General features: G+C 32.6%; 1 long non-coding RNA gene across 1 annotated transcript in view; it reads right to left on the minus strand.

The window, feature by feature from the left end:
• Window positions 1-14,223: 14,223 nt before the first annotated feature.
• Window positions 14,224-17,691, minus strand: part of LOC147803964 (uncharacterized) — a 323,077-nt gene continuing 319,609 nt past the window's right edge. Inside the window, exon 2 of the long non-coding RNA XR_015429157.1 lies at window positions 14,224-14,257. This is a non-coding gene — a long non-coding RNA (uncharacterized LOC147803964). The remainder of the gene's footprint in view (window positions 14,258-17,691) is intronic.

Consider the following 17,691-nt stretch of genomic DNA (forward strand, 5'->3'; position numbering starts at 1 on the left):
TTTGGTTACGTAAAAATGTATGGCATTTTGAAATTGATTGTAAACTTATTTATGCCAAAAAAAGTTATAAAAATGCACTTGAAAGTTCTTAGAAGATTAAATTATAATATAATTACGACGCTTAAAATTTTAATTCGTATAATGAGAAATTATGATGCACTATTACTTTTTTTTTAATCAGCACCTATGATTTTTACCATGGAGACAGTAGATAAATTTTCAAAGCATATAAATGTGCTCCTCCGAAAAAATAGAATAAAATAAATTAGGCAAATGATATGGACATTAGCAACTCTATTATCACAATAGTAAATCATTTAATTTGCAGATATTTATAACCCATTAGCAAAATGGGTTTTGGTTTGGATTTGATGGCGTGCACACACTTTTCAACTGTGTTCAAGAGTAGCAGTAAACAGTGCGCATGCGTCGACATTGCATGCGTTGCTATGGCGACCGCTGATGCTCGATAATTTTTTTAGAATTCTTCTTTTCTTTCTATTTTCCCCAGCAGTAATTCTTAATGTATTTACATAATAATAATTTAAAGTATTTTTATATTCTTTTTATTATTAACGTATAATTACTGGCTTGACGGTGATTTCAATATAAATATGAATGCTGAAGAAGAAAAAGTATTTTGTGATGTCTTGAAACACGTACATAGGCAGGATTTGAAAACCAATCCGACGACAAACATCAATTGAGACAGTTTTTTCAACCCATGATTTGAAATGTTGTCGATTTTAACGGAGTCAATCCGGAAAGAAAAAGCATTTGACCAGTGAGTAACCAGTGTTCGTATAAAGGCCATCACAACTTTTTTTTAAAATTTGCGTTGGAGAAATGCATCATACAAGAAATGCAGCGTTTAACAGCGTTTTTAGCCCTATGAATAGCCTTATTTTAGTCCTATGATTTAGCCTCATGTGTGTCCCTAAGATTAATACTTAACCCTAGGGGAGGGGTTTTTTTTTACTTATAAATAATTTAAATGAAAATTAAATAAACGGAAAAAACAGATATAAAATAATTAGTTTTAATAGTTTGGTAAATAAGCTGAATTATCATATTTTCGTAAGCAATAATAACATTTCTTATAACACAACATAAGCTTTTTTCAGTATTTATTTAGTATTTAGTTTTACGTCTCCCAATTTAGAGTAACAAGGAAGTAAGTAGATGAGACTATAAACCCTGAGAATTTAATTCTTCGAGGTTTAATGAACTGTGGAAAGTATATTGCTCAGCACTAGATCAAAAAGCTTGATACACTAAGTACATCAAAAGGGTAATTATTTGCAACGTTCGTAAGGTTACAAGATAAGTCACGCAACCAAATTGTAAATGATCTTCTCGACTTTAAATTAGCATTTTGATTACGAAAGATTTTATTACTTTGGCCCATGGGTTTCCAATCCAGACACAGAATGAAGTCGTTTCTACTGGAGCTCGTCGCATTAATGGCATTTAATATCAAAGTTGTCAATCTTAAGCATTGCATTTAAGGAAAATTTCTATTAATTTCTATCGTGGTGCATTCATTAATGTTGCTGGGAGCAATAAAACTTTGTCACGTTTTATGATTATTACCATTTTTTGTGTTTCGTGTCGATAATGAGGGTTAACTATAAATTCAAATAGCTTTCAGTTTATGACTTTGTTTCGGGTTCTAAACAACTGTTTAAGGAAATAGCATTTCGGTTGATGATATTTTATTGTTTCGAATAAATGCAGAATCATTTTATGCGCTATTATTTTAGCAATCAAGTAAAGAGTTGAATTGCCTTATAAAATAATTTTCTCGCCTAACTAGACCACCCATCTGTATGATTAAGTACATTTCCAAACTTTTATTGTTTTGGGGATTTTTGGGTCTTAAAAAATCATTAGAACAATCTAAAATAATAATTAAAGAAAAGAAGTAATGTCTTTTTTTCAACAAAAGAAATGACAACATCGCCTTAATAAAATAGACTCTTTAAAACAAAACAAAAAAACATTTATAAGCTTTTTAATATTACAAAGACATACAACTGTCTATACTCAGAGCTGCAAATTACTACGCTTTTTGCGAAATATTTCATTGAGTGATGGAAAATTAAAAACTAAAACTTTTGAAAGAATTTTTGGTAATTCTGCCAACATTACAGCCTCACCTCGAGAGGGTAGGAACTAAGTCCGTTTCATATGAACCTTTGAACGTTTTGCGTGTTATGGTATGTTGTTGAACGTTTTACGTGTTATGGTAAGGAGAATAACTTTAAATTTACAAAGTGATGAATAATGCATTATGTTCGATACCAATTGATTTGAATTCTATGCTAGTTCGTTTGATAACAAATGAATAAAATAGATATGGACTCTATTTAAGATTTTTATTATCATTGGTGCTACGAGCACGCTATTGCTATAAGATCAACAACCAAATTTCAACTGTTTGGGGTTACAAGAGACGGTGGCGAGTATGCCAAGACAAAGATGCCAAGTTGGCATTATATTTCTGAGATATTGAACACATTAAAAACATAAACGCGGAAGAAAATCTCTCAAAAATCGTAGATAGTTACCAGGCTAGTGATTTACAAATAGTTACAACTAAATAGTCATACAGAAACGCCAACTTTATGGGTAAGCTTAACTAGTGGTTACAAAAATTATGCGTCCGGCAGTGGACTGATCGTTAAGACACGGTTCGCAGCAGAACACCGAAGTCAAGCATCACTGGCTGAGGTCAGTGTGCGGGTGGGTGACCCACTTGGATCAGTCTGCGTAGGGACCGAGGGTGTGCGGTATTGATCCTCGTTAAACTGTGCTACCGTAAAGTGCTCGACTTCGCGCGCAGGTCGTTGGGCTACCGAAGCGGGGGTGCCATCCCCTCTGCAGAGGATCAAAATTGTGATGGCATGTCTTCGGATCATCCTCAGGGATGTTTCCCAGACCATCGCCAATTGTTCAGTTCTAGTGCGACGTAAATGAACTACAACAACAACAACAAAAGTTATGCTTTAATGTATGATTCTAGACAGGATTGCCAATTTTCTATGCTTTTTAGGCAAATTTCTTCTAGTGGTAGCTTGGTTCAGGTTTTGAAGTACCCTTCTATGTTTTATAAATTTGATTTTGTGTTACTTTCCAAGCCACCACTTATAGATAATTCGAAAGTTAAGATGAAACGCCCAGCGCTCTTGTTGTGGAGCTTTTAAAATGTTGGCAAAATGACCGAAAATTCTAAAAGCTACGGTTTCTAAATGTCCCTGATTCTGGATTTAGTGAATTTGCTGTAAAGTTTTATAAATAATCACATGTTGAAATACAGCGGTACTTTGTTCCAGGTATCTCGATGTGAGGCAATTTGGTTAATTCTTAAGCATTAACCAAATTTCCGTAATTCTAGATTTTCATCTTATATCTCTTTATAAAATCTATTGTGAAAAGTAGACCAGTGGACATCCATGAAAAGTGACGCTCATGAGACAGTCACTGAATCAGACAACAATGAGAAAGGCCGCTGCAGACATTAGTGAAAGACCAACGTCCACTCTTCCAACGTCAATGTGATTTACTTTGTCGTCGATACAAGCCCTTATTGTAGCTGGTGGTCGCTCATTAAGCATTTATTTTATAACCTACCTGGAACATCCTCCTCATTTTTGGGTTTACGACTATTAATGTTCCACTCCGTAGCCTAATTACTCGTATTTTGAGCCTTACCTAGAGGATAAAGGAACTCCTGGATCAGGGATTAAGACAAACGAACGTTCGGTGAAAACTCCTTTGAATTAATCTCATTTGCGTTTCCTGAAAAGGAAAACCACACAAACCTCCCACAGTTACTAAAACGGCAACGAAATTCTAACCCATGATCTGTTGACCACTGAGAATATTCTACTTCAGCACTGTGATCGTTGCGAACCGGAGGCAAATTGCTCATCGACCATCATCTATGTTAAAGTGTTTTATTTCATAATAAGCCAGGCCTGAAAGCGGGACGGAAAAGAGAAAATACTGGTAGAAGAACTATTTCAATATTAGATAATATTCGGGAGGAGTTAATCTATTCTCAACTATTGCAATTCATTGTAAGGAAATTTTTCACGGCGAAGAAGCAATTCAATATAGAAATTGCATCCGTCAAAACAATTGATAGATATGGATTTTTATTATTCTGGGAAAAAAACTGAAGAATGAAATTTATTTGTTACCAGTTTTTACTCTTTTCCGTCTCGATATATATGGTCTTTCAGCCCTGTAATAAGCTTTATGAATTAATAATTTCATGTAAGCCTTATCAATAAGCTATAATTTAGTTTTTTGAATTGTGTCCTGTTAATACATGAAAGTAAAGTAATTAATACAATTAGGAGTTAACTTTTCGCATTATTTCTAAATAATCTATTCGGCAAAAAACATTCAATAAATTTTTATAGAAATCTAAAGTTAATTAGGAATTTAGAAAACATAATTGTAGATGAAGCTGCTATGGGAACCGAATGAAATGATGAGGTTTAAATTTTATCTTAATGGAATGAAAATCTAAACCTGTGAAACTAATTCTGTGTTAGTGGCAACTATACACCAAATTTTTTCTTACATTGTGTAAACAGATTTAAGAATCTAAATTTCCCTTTGCAGCTTAAAGAAAGGTTCTTTTTATAGAATCATAGATTTTTTTTAGCATTATTTGTTTCATTTTTTAGAAGAAAAAAAACACCCTTTTCATATAAATATTGAAACGGAAGGAATCACAGAATTTTTTCATAGAATTTGTTTAGTTTTTCAACACTATTTATTTATTTTTTGACTGATCCCTGTTTTTTTTTTCCTTTTTTTTAAATTTTTTTTTACATATTAAATCTTATTCTTTGTAGCTCATTCAAAACGCAGGGCTGCTACTATCCCAAAAAGATAATAAACTGGTAGTAATAATATTTCATTTCCACCTTTAATGCTTTGCCGCAGATGGGGCACCGGCTTCTCTTTATATATATATATATATATATATATATATATATATATATATATATATATATATATATATATATATATATATATATATATATATATATATATATATATATATATATATATATATATTGATGCTCTGATTACAATCAAAAATATACTTTAATACTTTTTAATTATAAAAAATAGTCTAATAATTACTAAAAAATCTGTTAGATTATCAGAATCATATTAGTACTGAAATATAAAATCCAAATATTGAAATTTTTTTCATTCAATTTCAAACATTCATCATTAATTGATTTCGTAAATTAAAAAAATTTTCATAGGTAAATAATTGCAAATAAGTGAAATTTTGAAGAAAAAATATATTGTTTGGAAGTGAGCCGTGTTGTGTTTGTAGAAATTTTAAGTAGAAAAAGACACCGGTGTTTCTAACTGTACTTCATAACCCTGAATTATTAAAATGCTAAATATAATATTCTTCACTTATTTTGATCTAAATTAATAAAAAATAAAGAAGAATATGCTTAATAAAAATTTTGCGTCAAAGAGTTAATGTAGGTAGGTTATTATTCGTAACTCCCACTTCTTTTTCTTGTTTATTCACGTATATTATTTGTGAAATGCTCTACGACTAAATTTACGTTATGCCTGTTAATAAATTGTGGTATTTTAGGAGAGTTCATTTATTCCGTACAAAAGGTAAAAATAATATGTTTTTCTGACACTGTGAAAGAATTTTGTGCATAGTTACCATTTTTGGTGTTGAGGTACACAAATTTTTTTTACAGTGCATGCTGTCACATTTTTTATTTGCTTTTCCACTGTTATAGTTTAATTTACTTATTTATTCATTTTTCGTTTGTTCATTTACTAGCAATACATACTTTCATGAGCATTTAAAATTGATTTACAAATTCATTTCAAAAACACTTCGTTTAAATAGCAAGCGCTTTCATTGTATATATATATTTGTATTATAGCTACAGTACTATACTTAAAAATGTATTTAGTTTACTTCAACGCCAAAAATGGTGACAACTATGCACCAATTTTTTTTTACAATCTCTATCTTTTTTTTTTTTTGTTCTTTTTTTTCGGGGGGGGGGGGATAAGTAGTTGTTCTGAAACGTAGTAGAGGCTATCAAGAAATAAATGGCACAAAGAAATTTTTTAATATAAACTTGTATTGCAATCGAGAAGGGGCGGAGCCAATGCTTGTGGCAAATCGCCCACCTTATACTATAAACCTTATACGTTTATGACCTTGTAAAAATTCTTGCTTGGAGGTGAAATTTTTTGTTTTTTCTCCTCAAGCGGTGCCATATAAAAGCACCGCTAAAAAGCTATAATTAGCGGGGCAGAAGAAATAATGCGTTGCATTCCGTTAACAGCCGCAGCACCGCAACCATGAAGTTCCTAAATGATTCTCCTGCAAATTGAGTCATCAGAATATATCAGATAAGTGTTTCTACACCTTGAATTCAAACGAAGACCACCCAGATTAGCGACGCGATAAATCATACGATTTCGTGGCTAGATTAGAAAACTCCTCCTATCAAAAAAAGAAAGGGAAGAGTTTGATAATTTTATAAAATTGCTCTTCATATAGGGTTGGCGAAGATCCGCTTTTATTTGATGTCTTTTTTTTCTTCTTTTTTTTAAACAACCTTAATTTCTTGGAGACTTCATGAACTAATCGTTACGCCATTACCTCATCCAATGTTTTAATAAGTTATTTAATAACTACCAATAAATTAATCTGTATATGTTTTTATCCCATTAGGCGTTGATATTCCTATTTTAAGAGCAAGTTTTTTATTAATAATAAAACGTGATTCATAAATTATTTCATTATTACATTTATTTTTCAAAACTAAGACATTCGTGTCCACAGTTCTATTATTAGTAATAAGTTCCAAGTAAAACGCAACCTGCAAAACCGAGGATATAGTGTCAAGCCTCGCAGTGGGTTGTTCACGCATGATCTAGGTGGAGAATTATTTTCTTTAACATTTCACTTCCAAAAATATTTTTATATTTAATAATTGAGTAAAATATCATGCGTAGTGCACTTTATCAAATGAATCGCGGATTAGCGACGCAATAAATCATACGATTTTGTGACTAGATTAGTAAATTCCTCTTATGAAAAAAGAAAGAGAAGAGTTTCATAATTTCAGAGAATTGCTCTTCACATACGTTTGGCGAAGATTCGCTTTTATTTAATGTTTTTTGTATCCTTAATATATCAGAGATTTCATAAACTAGACCTAAATATTTAAGTTTTCAGTTAGAAGCTAGCAGACGGTAGACTCTAAAAACTTAATAGCCACTTTTTACATCAAACCTGTGGCTTTTTGCATGGCAACTATTTTTTTAATTTTTTTATTCCCATTGGACGATTCGTATTCCTTTTCCAATAGAAACGTATTCCCATTGGTTCATCTGTAACTGATTGATCATTGATGGATTGTCAGTGGACAGGTAAGTGAAGTGACGTCAGCTTAGACATTTTTATTGCCTATGCTTAAAAAAAGTAGTGAGAAGTAATACTATATTTTATTGATGCCTTTAAACTACTGTAATATAATTTATTAAATACAAATTACACATTATATAAACAACTGCGCTATAACGAGTTACATAACAACAAAACAAGTAATAAATAAATAAAAGAAACATTCTCTTCTTTGTTTAATTGTTTTAAAGAGCTTTCATTTCATACCACGAAAGCGAATTTTAATTACAAGTAATATCATACTAATGCTAACACTCAATTCGCCATTTACAAAGACGAAAATGTCTAGCATCGAAATAGTAATTCATGTTTTAAAAGAACTAGGGGGTTAAGCCCCCTGTTCGCTGCCATCACCAACCCCGATGATTGCTGCACAATAATTGTTGTATCTTGTTTATTTAAATTTTTAAAAAATCTGCTTTTGCATAAAGCAGTTTTTTTTTAAATTGAAATTATTCACTTAAATATATGCACTATAAGAAAATTCTTTTTGCTTACGTTTACGCAACCTATTCGCATGTGTAATATTCATTTCTTTAAATTAAATGTTTATTTTGAGTGATATTTGATAGGTAAATAGTATGAAAGATCACGCATGATTCTATTTTCCCTTGAAGACGGTAAGAATTAATATAACCCTGTAAGTGAAACATTTTTTGTGGTAAGAGGAATAAAGTAACTTAAAGAATAAAGAGTTAAAAATAGAGTTACATGTTCGATTTAGTCGCGACAGTAAATTAATGAGTTATACATTTGTATTGAGTGAAAAAGTTAGCCTTTACATTGATTGTTAAGAAAAGAATAAAATATTTATTTTTGATTTTTATAAAATATAATGAAAAATAAATAATTGGATTAATTTCATAAATATAATTAGATTAAGAATGTTTAAAAAAATTATATTTATGTTACGGACGGGGAGTGTCGATGAAGCTTCAAAGCAGTCTAGGGTTGCATTTTAAAGCTTTTATTATGACAAAAAACACTTAAATGGCAGTAAAAAATAATTAGAGCTGGAACATCTTAATGAGCTCGCTCCCCGTAGCCGTTCAGTGAGAGAATGTAAGGGAGTCTGCTTACTTACAGGTGGCGCTGCATGGCGTATGCAACACTCTGTCATCCTGACTTAGTCGGTCTCCGACTAATTGCTTTAAAGGTAAATATTAAACATTATTAAAGGTATTAAACATAAAATATTGATGACAGAAATATTTTGACAATTCAATTGAAATATAAAACAATAAATTTCTGAAAATTTAAATCTTAACTAATCTTTAATTAGTTATTAAAAGTTATTTTCAAATTTATAAATCCACAAATTTTTTTTTTCTCACTTCTGAAAAATACGATCAATATGAATTTTTTGATCATTAAAATAGAAATTTGTCATTATATTCAGTTAAATATGTTCAATTAATTTTTGATTTATGCAATAAAATCCAAAATGAAAATAAATTTTTAAAAAAAATCGAAAGTCTGTGTAAAAGTTCTTGCACTAAAAATTTTTAAAAAAAATTGAAAGTCAGTGTAAGAGTTCTTGCACAATTGAAAAGTTCATAGTTCATATGAAAAAAAAGGAAAAAGTTTATGGTTCTTCCCACGGTTTCATTAAGTCTGCTGATGTGGATGTGACAGTTGGTCCTTCTCCTATACCGATCTTGTAAACATCATTTCTATCGTTGGGTCTAATTTTTGTCACTGTGTATGGACCGAAAAATTTTGGTCGAAGTTTCAAACCTGTTCCGAATTGGGTTCGTTTGATGGCAACTCTGTCGTGGAGCTTATACTTCGTTGCTGTCTTTCGTCTAGTATTATAATTGTGCTTGGTTTTTTCTTGCATCTCAAGTATATTGCTTTTTGCTTCTTTTCGCATTTGTTGTTGATTTTCAAGTAAAATATGTATGTGCTCTTCTTCGAGAATTTTCTTGATTTGCAGGTCTTCTTTATTTCTCATCTTAACTCCTATTAAGAGCTCGAAGGGTGTAAACTTTGTTGTTGAAGAAACAGTGCTGTTGATTACACGTTGGACTGCTGGTACATGCTTGAACCATTTGCTGGGGTTGTCAAGGGATAACTTGGTGATGACTGAGATTATTGTAGCATGAAATTTTTCCACCTGTCCATTCCCACGAGGTTGACCTGTGGTGATTGTGATATGATCAATTTGTTCGTCTTCACAGTACTTTTTAAATTCTATTGAGGTGAATGCGGTTCCTTTATCTGATATGATTCTTCTTGGATTTCCAAAAGTAATTTGTTGCAGTTGTAGTTTTTCCAAGGCATCTTTAGCTGATGTTGACTTGACTGGTTAAATCCATAAGAATTTGGTGAAAGCATCGACGACGGTGTAAATGTATTTATAATTCTTATGTGTACTGGGTAAGGGACCAAGAAAATCTATGTGGTTTGTATCAAGAGGAATGTCTCCTTTTGGGATGGGATGTAAGAAACCTTCTTGTTTTCCTACTTTACGTGATGAGAGTATACATGGAATGCAATTGGAAATTACGATTTCAACAGTCTTTCGCATGTTTGGAAAATAGAATTGTTGTTTTAGCAAATTTTCCGTTTTATTTATGCCAAAATGTCCTTTAGAATGTTCAAGTTGAACAATTTGTTTTTGCATGTCAAGTGGAACAACCAAAAGTTCTTGATCATTGACTATTTTGTAAAGCACATTGTTTTTTAATGTATAATCAGGTGCTGAAGAATTATTAATTAGTTGCTTTATACTTGCTGTAAACTCATCATTGATTTGTGCTTCCCTGATTTTCTGTGTTGTTTCGTTGTATTGTATTACCATAACTGGATAGCGGCTAAGAGCATCTACATGTTGCATTCGTTTACCTGGCCGATGAAGTATTTCGTAATCAAAATCTTCTAAGAAGAGTGCCCATCGTGCTATTTTGGGTGGTAGATCTTTTTTTGTCATTGTCTTTTGAAACGCCTGGCAATGTGTATATATTTGGAATTTTGTGCCTATTAGATAGTGTCTAAATTTTTTTAATGCTGTAACTATCGCTAAAACTTCTAATTCGTAGCTGGAATATTTCTCTTCTTGGGGAGAAGTTTTACGACTCATGTATTGTATGGGATGGAAATTGTTATCAGAGTCCTTTTGAAGGAGTATAGCACCAAATCCTTTAGCACTGGCATCACAGTGGAGTTGTAATGGAGTACCTTGCTGATTTAGATGTAAAACAGGTTCAGATGCTAAAATTTGTTTCAGAGAAATGAAAGCTTGTTTCTGTGCAGGGCCAAAAATAAATTTGACTTTGTCTCGTAAAAGGTCGCTTAAAGGTCTTGCAATTAGTGCATAGTCTTTGATAAATTTTCTAAAGTATCCGGTTAGTCCTAAAAATGTTTGAACATGTTGAGTTGTTTTGGGTTCTGGAAAGTTCATGACGGCGGTTGTCTTAGTTGCTGAAGGGCGAATGGTGTTTTGCTCAATAATATGTCCAAGAAAGGTTATCCTACGCTGTAGAAAATTGCACTTTTTGAAATTAAATTCTACACCATAACTAGAAGCTACTTCAAATACTTTTTTGAGTTTTACAATTCCTTCACTCTTATTTTTAGAAGGCACTATGATATCGTCCATATAAATTATAACAGTACCATCATTTAAAAGATCTTTAAAAATAATTTGAATGTATTTTTGGAATACTGAGGGAGAGTTTTACAAGCCAAAAGGAACTTTGTTAAATTCGTTTTGTCCAGTTGGTGTTACGAAGCTGGTAAATTTGCGACTGTCAGGTTCAATTGAAACATGGAAATAACCGTTCCTAAGGTCAAGGTTGGAAAATAACACTCCTCCTTGAAGTCTATCAAAAATGTCATCAATGAGTGGTAATGGGAATCTCTGTTTAATTGTTTTGGAATTAAGAGCGCGATAATCTACGCATATTCTTGTTGACTGATCTTTTTTCTTAACAAGAACCAAAGGTGCGGCGTTATCGGACGAACTTTCAGTTAGATAAACAATAGTCTGTATTTTCAATAAACGCATTTTTAATCTCTTTATTTTCCGGATTAGAAGAATTAAAATCGTTTGTTTCTGTTTCGGCTGACGAAAAAGTATCGGTTTCGGTTTGTTTGTTTACATCGGAAAGAGCACGGTGAACATTGGATGTGACGCAGCGATCACGTGTTTCGGTAGTATCCGCTTTCCTATTAGATGCAGACGTCATTGAATCAAACTCATTTATTTGTTTTTCAAATAAATTTTGAGTAGAAGTACTTTTGCATTCGCATAAAAAATTTTCGGTTTCAGTTTGAAAAGGGAGTGGTTCATTTTTATTCTCTATCTCAAAGAAAGACTGACCTTCGTCTAACTGTCGCGACTGTATTGCACCCTTGTCGGATCTATTTTTAGAAACTGGGGGAGAAAAATTATCGTTTTCTGTATTGGAAATGAAAGAATTTTGATTTTCTTTTTTAGACATTGAGTTTAATTCGAAAGTATTTTGTTGTTCGTTTTTAGGCAAAGGAAATTTAGTTTTTGAATAAGGGGAAATCATGTTTTCTTTTGAAATTCGATCATATTCTTTTTTTGCTTCATTTAATTCATCCAAAATATTTGGGGGAATTATTAAATCACAATAAAGATTTTTACAAACAGCTGCCGTTACTGTTATGGGATTTTCACGAAAGCTTGGAAGCGCTAATTTTATTTTTGAAAGTTCAGCTTGTACTTCATTTCCGAAAGCACAAGTTAATTGAACAGTTCCGACACTTTTAGTTTTGGAGGGAATTAAGTGTTCTCGTACGCAAATAATATTGGCTCCCGAATCAACTAACGATTGTACAACTAGTTTATCATTAACGAAAATTTTTTCATATTGTAATTCATGCTTAGACTCATTAAATATTTTAGCTTCGACTTTGCAAACAGGGTCTCGATTTGAGTTAAATCTACGATTTGAATTAGTTTCGTTTCTGTGAAAGCTTTCGCGCGGATTATTTCGTGATGGGTTTTCTGTAGAATTCCTCTCATATGAATTACGTTTAGAGCTTTGAAATGAGTTTTTTTTTTGCTTGTACTCGAACGGTTGTTGACGGTAGTGTTTTATTTCGGCTAAAGATTTCCGTTTCGAAACAAAGTATACATCGCATTCTTTCGCTAGTTCAGTTGGTTTAAACCAAGTTTCGTTTTGGCGTATCGCAATATGTTGTTGCGTTTCACGATCGAGGGTAGAAAACAATTTATCGGCTATCATTAATTCGCACAAGCTTTTATAATCATTAACGTTACGAAGGTTACAATAGTATTCAAAAGAGCTTGTCAATCTTGAAGAAAATTGTACGTGTGATTCATTAGGTAATCGTTGTGCTCTTCGGAAATTAATTAAGCATTCCTGGGGTGTTGGCTGAAATTCTCGTAATATAATATTTTTAACTTTTTCGTAATCTTGGAGTTCGTTTTCCGAAATGTAAAGTAAAATACTATTTGCTTTTTCACCGAGAATATTTTTTAATATTTCTGTTTTGAATTTTGGCGGAACATTTTTGGTGGTAAACGCGCGTTCTAAAGAATGAAAGAATAAGTTAAAATTTTCGGGTTTAGTAGGAATCGGCATACTAAGAGTTTTAACTGATTTAATTAGACTTTCTAGATCTGAAGATGATGTTGTAATTATCGCGTTTGTGTTTTCGGAATTATTTTGATTTGAGCCGGAGTTAATTGATGCTAATTCGATTTCTTTTTCGATTTGGGCTAACTTGATTTTTTCTTTTTCGCATTGTTCTGCTTCTTTTCTTTCTTCGACGATTAAATAAATCATGTCTTTAACAAATTCTGGTTCATTTTTGAACGTATCAGTTTTTTCTATAAGTTCTTTTAAACAAAGAATAGTAGCATTTTCTGGAATATCTATTCCTAATTCCTTGACGGTATTAACTAAATCTTCTTTTTTTGTATTTCGATACTTTTTTGGTAATAAAAAGGATTGATCCTACCTTGTTTGAAGATATCGGTGTTTGTTGATATAAGAATTCACAACTGTTTCACTACGATGCTACGACTTTTATCGTTGTTGACGTTGAATGCCGTGACTTATGTAGAAGAGAAGTATCGATTTCTTAATTCGTTGAATGTTGATGTAGAGATTTCTTAATTGTGGACGGGAAATTGGTCACACAGGTGGTTGAATTGGCCTTGTTGTAGAACGTAGTTGTGGAAGATATTTCTTTAGACAATTAGGCGGGGAAATTGGCCTCTTGAGTTGTTGATTTTTCGCTGTTGAAGATATTTAGGTCTGGAAATATATCATTGGCGGTGGAATTGGCCTTTTGAAGTTGGACATTTGTCAGCAATAGTTCGTTGTTTTGAAAGCGGGAAATTGGCTTTTCAGTATAGGCGGGAGAATTGGCCTTTTGTAGTTGAATATTTTTCAGCAATAGTTCGTTGTTTTCAAAGCGGGAAATTGGCTTTTCAGTTCAGGCGGGAAAATTGGCCTTTTGTAGTTGAATATTTTTCAGCAATAGTTCGTTGTTTTCAAAGCGGGAAATTGGCTTTTCAGTTCAGGCGGGAAAATTGGCCTGCGTAGATAAAATTGTTCGAAGATATTTTGAATTTTGCGGCGGGGTTATTGGCCGACTTATGAAGTAGAGTTATTGCGCCATTTTGTTTGGGCGGCTATCGCTTTCAAATTTAAGCATCAGGTTCCGATGACCGGGTAGAGCCCCCATGTTACGGACGGGGAGTGTCGATGAAGCTTCAAAGCAGTCTAGGGTTGCATTTTAAAGCTTTTATTATGACAAAAAACACTTAAATGGCAGTACAAAATAATTAGAGCTGGAACATCTTAATGAGCTCGCTCCCCGTAGCCGTTCAGTGAGAGAATGTAAGGGAGTCTGCTTACTTACAGGTGGCGCTGCATGGCGTATGCAACATTTATGAGATTAAATAAATTTTAAAAACTGAGAAATATGTGTTGCCTATCGTGGCATCATAGTTTTATACTCCTGTTTCAGAAAATAATCAAAATCAAAAATGTAATAGGGGCAGAGAATTTATTTTTGAAAAAAATTGTTTTACCTATGAGAAAAATTATTTTTTTAGACAATTCTGTTTTTCAAATACTAAAAAAAACAAACAAAGAAACGAGTCATTGGTATTTTGGGGTGATAGAAACCTATGTATTGTAAGCATATGAAGACCATTTTGTGTGAGTTAAAAATTCTAATCAGTGTTCAACATAGTATTTACAAACAAAATTGTTCAATGCATTCCGGCATACATACTATTTTGAATAATAAAGCATAAGAAAGAGCAAGCAAAAATTTTCTTTTTTAATTACTATCAGTACAATAACCATTGTGTATACCCACCGAACGATTCATATTCCACCGCGAATTGTGATATTAGAAAACTATCAAGAATGGCAAACGATCATAAAACAAGCAATTAGCAATCCACGAAACGATTCTATTTTCCGCGGTGAAATGTAGTAAAAAGGCACAACCACGAATAGCAAAAAAAAATTTTATAAATTAAAATTTTGTTTAAGTCTTTTAAATATACCACAACAGGGATTTATTAATCAATTCACAACAGGTCTTATAATCATTTATTCTAAATTCTCAGCAAATTATCGGAAGCAACTAAGTTTTAAGTAATTGGCGGAGTTTGAAAGTGATGTCTTGTAAACAAGTAATTCAATTTTAGTGCAATGTAATTGTAAATTTATCATAAGAACGCAAAGAGAGTAAATTATTATTTATAATTAAAGTCGAATGTATTCTGACATACATATTCTTTAAAATAATGGTTCCGTACAGGTGGGCTCATAATTAAGGTACGCGAATAAAATATTACTGCATTATAATCATCGCGTTTTTCCAAAATGAGATATCAAAGCACTGTCGTAAATGGCAAACGGTCCTATAATAAGTGACTAACATTCCACTTATTGCTTATACCTTCCTCAGTGAAATGTATTAAAGAAGAACTATATTCAGAAATATCAAACGATTAGAAAGATATTTATTATTTGAAAAACAAAAAACAAAATTTCAGTCTTTGAAATATGTTAAAATATAAATAGTGTACAGCAGTGACTTATTTTCAATACACATCAGGTTTTATTATTATTTATTCCAAATGGCATATTTTTAGCAAATTATCGGAAGCAGCAAACGAGTTTTAAGCATTTTCTGGAGTTAGGAAACGATATTTTGCAACATGTAAGCCGTCTTGTCCTTTAGCGATGTAAAACGATATTTTGCAACATGTAAGCCGTCTTGTCCTTTAGTGATGTAATTGTAAAAATAAAATGAATACGGAAAGGTTAAAAATTATTATTTATAAACAATGTTAAAACTATTGACATAGATTTTCTTAGAAATAATGGTACAGTACAGGTGGGCCGTAATAAAAGAGCGCGAAGAAAATAATTTTTTTTCCCGATTACTATCAACACTATAATCATTGCGTTTTCCCACCAAATGATTCCACATTCCACCGCAAATTGAGACATCAAAGCACTATCGGAAATGGCAAACGATCCTAAAATAAGCGATTAGCATTGAAAAATAGCAAACCGGCGAGACGGTAGCGACCACATGGCGATAGAGACATCACACGAAGGTTGAAGAGCCACCTCCTCAATGGTCGCCAAAATCAACCAATCGCGTTTCTTCTTACATTCTTTCTTTGAATTTTATTTATTTTCTCTCCTCCCTCCCGTAGCTCTTGTACTTTCAATAGATTGGACCGCGGAGGTCAATTAAAACATCCCGATGTTTCTTTTTCATTCCATTTTTATTATCTTCTGCTTTTTTTATTTTCCATTCCAACCCTCCCAGCATTATTCGAACGATTTTTTTTCACCTTTCCGCCCTCTTTTTCTCGTTTTTATTTTTTTCATAGCGGGGATAAAGAAGATTGAAACATTTTCTAGTCAATCTCTTTCCAAGAAAAACCTGTTTGGATTCTTTTTTTTTTTCATTCTACGCGTCCCCTACTTTTTATAACCCGCGTTTCTTTCTTTTAAGTTATTCAATTCTTTTTTTTATTAACAAAAATGGTATTCACTGGTTGGGCTGTTTAACACACCTACTTCTCAGTTCCTGAGAAGTGTTTTAGAAGAGGGAGGAAGGGGATATAATCCCCCATAAATCGCCTCGCACCTTCCCGAGGCGAAATGTTCGGGAAAAAAAAAGTCCTCACGGCTTCGGTTTATTGTCAACTGAAGTTTTTTACGCTCACGTTGAACAAGTTAAAAAAAAAAGTGCTTACATAAAGGCACGTTCCGGGTGCACAAAACGTAGATTATGGCGTACAAACGCATTCAGCGGTTAGTTGAGTGTGATTGTGTGAGGAGGTGTGGTTAGAACATTTTAACGTCAATGAGTGTGGAAAGTTCTGGAACTATTTGTAAAAAAGAAATTATTCTCGAGTGTCAAATGTGAATCAAGGAGCGTGCAACTTTTTTGTCACATGTGTGATAAACAACCTTTATACCTCGAAAAATGGGAATTTCATTTGTTTTGTGTACTTAGCTACAAATAAATAATAAAAATTATTAAATGTATAAACAATTTTAAAATTTCATTTATTTTTTCGTTTTGATACATTTCCTTGACTTTTATAATTAATACTGTAGGAAAAACTAATACGTCTAATAATATAGAATATTGCGTCAAAAACTTGTGAAGGTGGTAAATGTCGGCATATTTCGAGTGCTCAAAAACAGGCGCCCATTCTCAAGACTCGCTAGACGTGAATGAGGAAAGCAAAAGACATTTGGGAAAGATAATGCTATTTGCCCAAAGCAAAATGAAAATTAAAGATGAAAAACTAAACTTAAAAAAACCGCAGTGACCTTGTGAGGCAAATCAGGGCACAATGCATTTCCACGCGCAATGGAGAACTGACGAGGAACTCGTGTTGTTAATAAGAGTATCGGTATTTATATGAATGAATCAAAACTCCAGGGCATTGGGATAAGCTGATGTGACACGGGTGGAAAGAAGTGTTGGCATTATCGAAATTAAATTTATGCCCAAGATTCGAACAAAGTACGCCAGTAGATGAGTGATCGAATTCTTGATGTCGACGTACTCATCATGTTCCTTTACTCTAAGTTTGTCACACAATGGACTGATCGTAAGATACGGTTCTCAGTTTATCATCGAAGTCAGTCATTACTGGCAGCGGTCAATGAGCAAGGGGGTGACACTTTGATCAGCCTGCCAAG

The sequence above is a fragment of the Parasteatoda tepidariorum genome, chromosome 9 (genome assembly GCF_982258835.1).
Source record: "Parasteatoda tepidariorum strain Cologne lab strain chromosome 9, Ptep-v5.0, whole genome shotgun sequence".
NCBI lineage: Eukaryota > Metazoa > Arthropoda > Arachnida > Araneae > Theridiidae > Parasteatoda > Parasteatoda tepidariorum.